The sequence below is a fragment of the Antechinus flavipes genome, chromosome 4, assembly GCF_016432865.1.
Source record: "Antechinus flavipes isolate AdamAnt ecotype Samford, QLD, Australia chromosome 4, AdamAnt_v2, whole genome shotgun sequence".
NCBI classification, from domain to species: domain Eukaryota; kingdom Metazoa; phylum Chordata; class Mammalia; order Dasyuromorphia; family Dasyuridae; genus Antechinus; species Antechinus flavipes.
In genome coordinates this window covers 245,777,004-245,785,749 of record NC_067401.1, presented here as the reverse complement: position 1 = coordinate 245,785,749, position 8,746 = coordinate 245,777,004, and the positions used below count along the sequence as shown (strand labels likewise).

General features: G+C 34.2%; 1 pseudogene; it reads left to right on the top strand.

Annotated features, from left to right (window-relative positions):
• The first annotated feature begins 5,574 nt into the window (after nt 1-5,574).
• Nucleotides 5,575-6,307, top strand: LOC127561924 (growth factor receptor-bound protein 2-like; annotated as a pseudogene).
• Nucleotides 6,308-8,746: the final 2,439 nt, after the last annotated feature.

Here is an 8,746-nt window from a genome sequence, read left to right as displayed (position 1 = left end):
CCACCTTACCTATGTCAACAGTTTTAAATGAGACTTGGTCTGATGATTCTGACCTTCATGCTCTTAACAATATTGCAAACTTACTAGGAAGGCTTTATAGACTCTCTAATTTTTGGGATCTCAGCACTCATAGTGATTATTACTTCTGTTGCAGTTTCCACCACCTTTAATTCAGGAAGTGCATACATCTTACACTGTAGACCAACTGACAAAAAAAATGTTTCACTTGTATTTATGTTTCAGGAAATCATAGATAGGAAACTAGAAGCTAAAGTTAATGCTCTTGAAGAAACTACTTTTTAGGAGAACAATTGCAGGAATTAAGAGTTCATCTATCCTCTCAGTGTCATGGCCAATTAAAATCAATTTATAACTCCTCTTACTCACCTTGGGATAATGTTAGAAACCACCTCCTAAGTATATGGAATCATTCAGATCTCTCTCTAGATATTATCAAACTCCATGATGAAATACAAGCCCTTAAGGATTCACCCCCTGCACTGCTTTCCCCTTCAGCAGTTACTGAAAAGTGATTTTTTTTTTTTTGGCCGCTTTATACTCCTTTATCTTCAATAATAGCTTCATACATTTAAGAAATTAAAAAAAAAATAAAGGGAAATGTTGGAAGCCACATTCTCTAAGGTGATTGGCAAAGCCCAGCACTAAGATCAAATGTGCAAAGCTCTAATGCAGGAACATTTCCTTCTATGATTCTCAGTAGTGGACTACTATTTCCTATATTATTTATAATTGGCTTGATTACAGCACTAAACATTATCTAAAAAAATCTGGTGACAAGGGGAATTTGGTCAAGCTAACTAGAAATGATTCCACATGCATATTCTGTCCTAATAAAACTAATCTCTCATTGAGACAAATGATAAAGGAGAGAACATCATGGAAAGCATTGTCACTATGGGAGAGAATCCAAAGGTCCAGGCAATAATGGTGTTTACCAACTTAGACTTAGAAAAGATCAGTATGTCTAAGAACCAAAAGATGGTTAAAGTATAACTAGGAATTGCTCTAAATGCCTATGTACATGGTTCCAAGTCAGGGAAATAGAGGAATCAAACAATCTATAGAATTGACAAAGAAGACATAAGTAAACTAACAAAATTCACTGACATTTAACCTTGTATAACATTTATCTTTCATTATTGGTTTTGCATAATGTCATCAATAATAAACCCTTAACCATAAAAAAACTTACTCAAATACTAAATGTCAAATATAGTAACCTATAAAGGTCAATAAGTCAGACACATGTCTAAAGACTATGTTGGCCTAAAGAAAAGTATATGATCATGATATAGTATAAAAATAAAGCCTGAAAGAACCTGAAAAAGGTGGGAGCGTCACTTCCATTAGTTCCTCACTCAAACTACCCCATGACTTCTGTCTTGGTTTGATGCTGACCCCATTCCTCCTGCTCAACCCCCTGAACTCCCTGCAAAGGCTGGACCTCTGCACCCCACCCCTAGCAATGTCTAAGAGCCGCAACTAGTGATGCAGTATCAGTATCAGGAACTGAAAGACACATATAACACAGGTTACTTGTCACCTGCTTGAGCTTGATGAGTCTTTTATTCTCTGGAAGCCTCATTTTCTTCATTTCTCAAATGAAAGTCCAAATAGTGATAGGTGAAGGATCTTCCAGTTCTGAATCTTCCCCACCTTGATGAAGACATAAAGGACCCTTGTAAGGCATAGGGGAAAGATGGCCTAGGTCAGCAGAGAGAGAGAGCGTAGATTAAAGAAATTATAAATCTGGACATAGTAATAGTTTAAAAAAATAACCTTGGATCTTGATAGACAAATTGAAACTAATTATAAAACAGAACTTGACAATGTTTTGCTGATTTCTATTGCCTGTGGAATTACAGTCTTCAACACTTTTAATATCAAGCCTGTTAAGTATTTTTCTACAAAAAAAACTTTTCCCTTTACAGTAACATAAAATGAGGAAGGAAATTGAGTCAATTAGCTAGATAAAGCAAATGAAAACACATTTTTTCTTAAGATGAGGAATTATTGAAATAGACACATGATTATAGGAGATGCTTTTCTTTTAGGCTTTTCCTCTCCCCCCACCCCAAATTCTCACTTTACTTTATGAATCTAAATCCATATTACATCAATATTTTGAATAGGATAAACTCATTGTACTCTCAGCCATCTTTTTTGTACACATGGAAAGAAAATAAAAAGAATAGATATTTGGAATCCATGGAGACTAGAAGAATTATCAACTAACTCTCTCTCTCTCTCTCTCTTCTCTCTCTCTCTCTCTCTCTCTCTATATATATATATATATATATATATATATATATATATATATGCACATATGTATTTGATCAATCTACAAAGAAAAGGAATTCCATAAACACAGGAACTAATTCAGAAACCAATTTCTTGCACATAATAACTGATGTTACTGAGTAACAAAATCTCATCAAAAGATTTTATTTAGAATAAAATGACCTATTGTGTGATATTTCTTCCTTTAAATAATTACAATGGGAAAATTTAGAGAAACAAGTGTATGTATTTTAAAAACACAATTTGTTTTGAGAACAATTATTGAGTTTTTTCTTCTTCTGTTGTATATGTTTGTACTTGAATAAAATCTTTCCCCCTCTGCACTAAATTTGTCATTCACTTTTTCTTTACTAGAGATGAAGAAGTGATAACTTGATCTCATCAAATCAATTTAATCATTTATTCATTTAATCATTAAGTACATTCCGAGGTACAATGTTAAGCACTGTGATACATATAAGGACAAATTAAAGCATAGCTCCTTCCATCAACGAGATGAAAGTCTACCAAGAAAGATTTGATTTACTTAAAAATTATTGATTGATTTTATTTTTATATTAACTTTATTTCTAGATACAGTCTTCCCACTCCATGTTTCAGTGTTTTATACTTTGTCCTAAAGATTAAAAGAGACCCAGAAAAAAATACATGCTTCAGCAGAAGAACCTATAATATGGCTCAGTCTGCCAGGGTATATTGTATTATAATCTATCTACTGCAAAGTAGGGCAGGGAGTATATTTCTTATTTATTCTTTATGACTTGGCCATTATAATTACATGGCACCCAGTTTCAAAGATTTTATTTCTTTCATCTTGTTATTGTTATTGTATATGTTGTTTTACTAGTTATGATTTAGGAGATTCGATTTGAACAAACTCATTTAATAAATGATTATTGAGTATTTTCTGTGTATCACCTAATATGGTAATTGATTGAGAAATAACAATAAAGAACATATCATTTAGAGGCACAATGGATAGAGCATCAGTTCTGAAGTCAGGAGGGCCTGACTTCAAATATGGCCTCAGACACTTAGCAATTCATAGGTGAATAACCCTGGGCAAGTCACTTAACCCTACTTGCCTCAGCAAAATAATTAAATAAATAAAGATAAAAAATTTAAAAGAACAAATCATTTAATTCATTCACAAGCATTTATTAATTTATTAAATACTTATTATGGGATAGGTTTGTCTTAAGCACTGGGGATAGAGACAGATGCAAAATGAAACAGTTCTTACTCTTAAGTAATTTATATTATACTAGACAACCCCAGCTATGATGTAACTTGAATTTCCCAAGGGGATAAGATATGTACCCAAATGACTACTAAGCAGTGAAGTGTCACAATGGATTAAGTTCCAAGTTTGAGTCAGCAAGATATTAGTTCAAATTCAGCCTTAGACTTTTGCTATTTATGTAATATTATGCAAATCACATTTTTTATTTATAAAATGGGGATAATGACAATACCTGTCTCCCAGGTTTGTTCCAAAAATGGATGTGATAAAAGTTTATCTGAATTTTAGTTCAATGCCTAGCATATAGTAAGCACTATGCAATTGTCAGTAAAACATTCAAATATAGCAAAGAAATATAAATTAAATATGTTGTAAGGTCTAAGAGGCCAAAGACTGTTACTGATAAGAGCTGTCAGAAAAGTTTCATAAGATTTTACAAACCAAGTAAGATTGCATTTAGTGAAGAGACATGGAGATATTTTAAATGTAGATCCTTGGAAGTTGAAGGCTTTCTTTTTGATTGCTGACAGAATTTTATTTCTTCAGCATGAAAGCCCTTGATTTTGGCTATGCTATTTTCAGGAGTTTTCATTTTGTGAATTCTTTATGGGGTTTACTGTATGTCTGAATTAGGGAGGTCATCCAATGTGAATTCTCCTGTGCATATATCACATTAAGTAAAAAAAAACCAAACAGATTAGATTAATTACTTTGTTCCTTTTTCATGTTTTTGTTATGTTTTTATTATGACTTCATATATTATAAAATTAATATACATATACATATATAATATAATATAAAATATCATAAAAATAATTATGTCTCCCATCATTAAATAAATGTATTAATTTTCTAACATTGGAGGATTTGAGATATTGGATTGAGTAGAAGCATAAAACTTTAACTCTCCTGTTACTTCTCAACAAAGACCTAGAGAATGCAGCCAATTGAGTTCTGTTTGGAAACGCAAGAAGTCAGATTTTCTATTCCTGAATGGTTTAGGGAGAACCTCTGTTTTTAAACGTTCTACATAATTTTTAGGTATAATTTCTTGAAACATATTGTTGTGACTTTTTTCTGATCATAATTTTATATATTCTGATAATTCTTAAATTATTCCTAGATGACCTCTCTTGGCCATTTTAATTTTTTTTCTTATATTTTCTTTTTTTTTTTAACTGTTTGATTTGTTCTGACAATTATTGTTCTATAGTCAAGCTATTGTTTTCTAGCTGCTTTATTACTAAAGCACAGTCCCCATATTCTCTTGTTTCAATTTCCCTCAATATTCCTTCATTTCAAGTTTTTCCATTCTGTACCTTTCATTCCATTTCCTTCAGATATTCCTAAAGTTCCTTTGGCAACGATTATTATAATCTTGAGTTTTTACCTTCCGAGAATGTGTCAAATCAAGACTTGACTATGTAATTTATATTGTGAGGGCCCTAACTAACCTTGAGAATTGTAAGGTCATACAGATCATTTGTGGCAATGATGGCACATGAAGTCATTTTTTTTTTCTCTTGCTCTGTGGCATTACCTTGTTCTATGCCCCTACTTTAATATGATATATAATAATTATATTAATTACAGTAGCTAACATTTATATGGAAATTTGAGGCTTACAGTGGTCTTTATAAATATTTTCTTAATAAATAAGTTTTTTGAGAGCCTATATGGTGCAATGGATAGAACACCATATTCGGAATCAGACACGATTCTTTGCCTACAGAATCTTTGCCAAGCAAATCTCAAAAAGAATCACAGAAAGTAAGACACAACCAAATAACAACACTTTACATACATCAAACCTGAGATGTAGAGAAGCAGGTGCTGCGGCTACCAGGCGCCGGCGGGCGCTACTCTGCGGGGAGCGCCGGGATCTCAGCAGCCATTCGCTAAGAGTGGACGGACCGGCAGGGCGGAGAGTGGGAACACGGCGCCACTGGCAGAATCTTATATCTCCTCTACAAGCAGTTTCACCAAATCAGATCTCAGAAAGAGGAGAATCTGAGCCTAGGTAGACTGCTGCAGCAAGGAGGTCTCCATTACCTCCTGCCCCAAGCTACTGAGCATTTAGCAGATCTCAGCATGGAAGCGATTGCCAAATACGACTTCAAAGCCACTGCAGATGATGAGTTGAGCTTCAAAAGGGGTGACATCGTCAAGGTATTGAATGAAGAATGTGATCAAAATTCTTATAAAGCAGAACTTAATGGAAAAGATGGCTTCATTCCCAAAAACTACATAGAAATGAAACCACATCCGTGGTTTTTTGGCAAAATCCCCAGAGCAAAGGCAGAAGAAATGCTTGGCAAACAGCGACATGATGGTGCCTTTCTTATCCGGGAGAGCAGTGCAGCCGGGGACTTCTCCCTCTCTGTCAAGTTTGGAAATGATGTGCAGTATTTCAAGGTGCTCCGAGATGAGGTTGGGAAGTATTTTCTATGAGTGGTAAAGTTCAATTCTTTAAATAAGCTGGTAGATTATCACAGATCCACCTCAGTTTCCAGAAACCAGCAGATATTCTTAAGGAACATAGAACAGGTGCCACAGCAACCAACATATGTCCAGGTCCTCTTTGACTTTGACCTCCAAGAAGATGGAGAGCTGGGCTTCCCTTGGGGAGATTTCATACAGGTCCTTGATAACTCAGACCCCAACTGGTGGAAAGGAGTCTGCCATGGGCAGACTGGCATGTTTCCACATAACTAGGTCACCCCAGTGAACTGGAACATCTAAGAATCAATAAGAAATTATTTAAGGAAACATGAAAATTTTAAAACATACACACATACAAAAGTAAAATCCACATGCATCTAACAGCAGCCAATGAGGGAGCTCTGAGCATCTGGCCATAACACCTTAGTCACCATAGGGTGACCCTCTCTCACTCTGGATGGAACTTTGGTGAGGGAGGGGTGGAAAAGGGAGTTGGATATAAAATGCCAAAACTTACCTTTGAATTAAGAAAAGATCGTTTTTATTACAGATTTTCACAGGTGTTCCTATTTCCCTTTCTTTATCCCTTTTTCCCCTATTCTTTCTCTTCTGTCCATCAGTGCATGACATTAAATGACACACCTAATCTTAACTGATGCAGATAATAAAAGATAAGAAAAAAAAATAAAAAAAATGTAGAGAAGCAAAATGACGTCATAAGGACCTGGGGCAAGTTTTTAGTTCAAGTCGTCCTAAATCCAAGTACAGTTCTATATTCACTGTACTATCTGCATGTCTGAGTGAGAGAAGTCATCCAATATGACCTCCTTGTGCATATATATTTTTGCCAATTTAAAGAAAGAACTCTTGCATTATTTTCATTTTTATCAACCTACAAAATGTTTTTCTTAAGTTTCTGACCACATATTGAAGCACTACATATATTACCAAAAATATGCTTCTCATCATTAAGGAAGAATATCAGTTTTCTAATGTTGGAGGATTTGAGATATTGTATTGAGAAGAAACATTAGAGAATAGCTTCCCTCCCACCTCTCAAAGAAGACCTAGAGAAAGTGTCCAATTGAATTCTTATTGGAAAGCCAAGAAGAAGTCACAATTTTCATCCCAAAGTTGCTAGGGAGAACAGAGATGTCTGTAACTCTTGGGAAAGGTCTGTTTAGGAGCATAGGGATTAAATGGGCAGTTATTAAAAGCATTACAATGTTGAGGGATTAAGAAAGAACTGAAGAAGGGAACCATAAAGAAATCAAAAGGGATTAATGAGCCATCACTGAGTACAAGAATGAGTGACATCTTGTAGCTCTGCCACAAACCACCCAGTGCTGGGTCACAGATATAGGGTACGGAAAAGTGGTTGTGTGTATTGACTGAACATATAACAGATTTTGGGGAGTATAGAGTATCTGTGTGCTTTTAATATAAGAAGTAGAATAAAAAACACAAGAACAAAAGGGATTTGCTATCCCTCTAAACCTCTAGAACTTTCAAAAGATCTAATATTGGCTTAGTTAAGCAGGAGTCTACTGAAACTCTCAACCAAAAAAAAAGCTGATGGAACTTCAGTTAGGTATCTACAGAACTCAGACTAGGAAGGGATCAAACAGACCTCATTACCCACTATACTACTTTGGCTGCATTGAAAACTTGCAGATCAAATACCACCCCAAAGGGAGCTGCAAACCAACAGAAGCATGAAGAAGACAAAAGCTCAGACTTATCATACATCCAACAAGTATGGAGAGACTAATATTAAAAGAAAATCAAAATTAAGGAATAGGCTAAAAGAATGAGCAAACAAAAGAATACAATCATAGAGACATTTTATGGCAAGAAGGAAGCTAAGACATAAACACAGAATAGAATGATTCAAAAACCTCTGCAAGAAAATTCTCAAATCAAAAATGCAGCTTGGACACAAGTCCAGTAGGAATTCCTAGAGATACAAAGCTAAAGCTAAAGGAGTTAACAGTGTTTTTAAAGACCAAATGAAATCAGAAAGATAAGGGAAAAAAACTAAACTGAAGAACATAACTTCTTAAAAATTAGAATTGGAGGGGCAACTAGGTCATGCAGTGGATAGAGCACCAGCCCTGAAGTCAAGAGAACAAAACAAAAAAAAAAACATCAGAATTGGCCAAATAGATAAGAAATGACTCTGTAAGACATCCAGAAAAAAATAAAACAATAAAAGAATTAAATAAAAATTAAAATCATGAAATATTCCATAGGAAAAAGAACATGAAAAATGATCAAGGAGAAATCACTGTTGAAAGAAAGTTCATTATCACTATTATTACTAAATATTGAAATAGAAATGCTAACTATAGCAATAACATAAGAATATGAATTTGAAAGAATAAATACAGACAAAGACAAAACAAAGCTATTTTTTTTGAAAGATAATATGCTGGTTTATTTATAGAACCCTGCAGAGCCAACTCAAAAACTAACTGAAACAATGAACAAATTCAGCAAAGTTGCAGAAAGTAAAACAAATCCACACAAATTATTAGCATTTCTTTGTATTACAAACAAAAGACAGCAGGAAGAGCTACAAAGAAACATTCCATTTATAATAACTACTGACAATAAAATATTTTAGAATCTATGTGCCCAGAAATGCATTTAGATTATATGAACATAATTACAAAGAACTTTTCATGAAAATAGAGAAAGATTTAAATAATAGGATCCCAGCTACTGGGGAAAGGAACC